The sequence below is a fragment of the Pinus tabuliformis genome, chromosome 6 (genome assembly GCF_031772625.1).
Source record: "Pinus tabuliformis cultivar Carrire ecotype Pingquan chromosome 6, CPIR1, whole genome shotgun sequence".
Taxonomy (NCBI): Eukaryota; Viridiplantae; Streptophyta; class Pinopsida; order Pinales; family Pinaceae; genus Pinus; species Pinus tabuliformis.
In genome coordinates, this window is record NC_142292.1 from 1,782,624,497 (window position 1) to 1,782,625,908 (window position 1,412).

At 35.6% G+C, this 1,412-nt stretch overlaps 1 non-coding gene across 1 annotated transcript; it reads right to left on the reverse strand.

Moving 5' to 3' along the window:
• Positions 1-406: 406 nt before the first annotated feature.
• Positions 407-479, reverse strand: TRNAF-GAA (transfer RNA phenylalanine (anticodon GAA)). Its single transcript has one exon. It is a non-coding gene; the product is annotated as a tRNA-Phe (tRNA).
• Between the last annotated feature and the right edge of the window lie 933 nt (positions 480-1,412).

The following is a 1,412-nucleotide window of genomic DNA, read 5'->3' on the forward strand; positions in this document are numbered from 1 at the left end:
TTTTGTATAACTATGTTTTTGAATAACTATTTTATAAGTGCCACAAGAACCACTTAACAGCATGTATTTAGAGATTTGAACTCACTCAAACTGAGAAATATCTTATTGAGCAAACCACTCAAGCTAAAATATTTAACATTATTGTGATATTTCTGTGAAATGATCAACCTTTTAATCTAGAGTCCGACACTCAAATTGAAATTTACACAGAAATCGCTGTTTCAGAGAAAAGACACAGAAGACTTGAGAATAAACGCAAAATGTACACACAGGAAACGCTGTTTCAGATTTCCAAAGACTAACACAACGAAAAAGACACGGATAAGGCGCTACCATTGCGCCACAGTGCCCGAATGTGAGCGCTTGTACCGTTAAGTCCCCGAAAACACTTACGCAGGCGGTAAAATGCGGTGAGCGTGGATCGAACACGCGACCTTCAGATCTTCAGTCTGACGCTCTCCCAACTGAGCTATCCCCGCAGATGAGTTTCAATTACCATTGACAGATTCCCATCTGAATAAGCGAGGTGATACGTGGCCGTACAAATAAATTTTCTTCCTCTCTCTATGTGGGTTAAGAGATCACACTTGCAATAAGAATCGAGGTCATTGACTCATAGGGAAGTATTATGATAGTGCAAACTCATTAATTTCATTCCCGGGTTTTTCCAGCTTTTAAATTAACGGTCATTTGAGGTGGTCGGTGGTGGTGCCAATAAAATTATTACATTTATTGTGTAATCTTGATGGTTATGTATGGGAAGCATTTGCTCCGAATGATAATCCTATAAATGAATATCAAAACTAAATTAGGAAAAGTGCAATTTTATAGTTTTAAAATTGGGTAGTTTGCAAGACGGCCATCTTTAAATGAAATAAGTAGAGCACAAATTTTAAGGGGTTTCACCTTTTAGTTCTTAATCATGAACTTTAACAAATAAGTTTATATTAATCCGAGGAAGTATTTGTTTTCAAGTTAAGTTGGAAATGATGTATAGGAGTAGGGGTTTTAATATTTAGTGTTTAATTATGAATTTTATCAAATAAGTTTATGATGACGACGATTAATGTTTATTAAGACCAATAAAGTTTATTGGCCCTTTAGAAAGTAAGAGATTAATTGTGACTCTTTAATATTTTATGTCTATAATTAAAAGGGAGGGAGAAAAGCGCTCTAAAATCACTATAGTTTTGTTGACTTAACAAGTCAAGAATGTTGGAAGTGTGGCAAATGTTTTGGAAATGAGAACGGTTGTGAGTAAGAGTCGGACAATCTAAGAGGAAGTGTTTTTCATCTTCAACGCTCTTAGTATTGCAAAGGTGACAGATTCTTTCGGCCCAAGGTGACCAACGTCCGGTTTCACTTTGAAGCTCATGAGAATTAGTTCTTATCCTTGCAATGTTCATTTTATT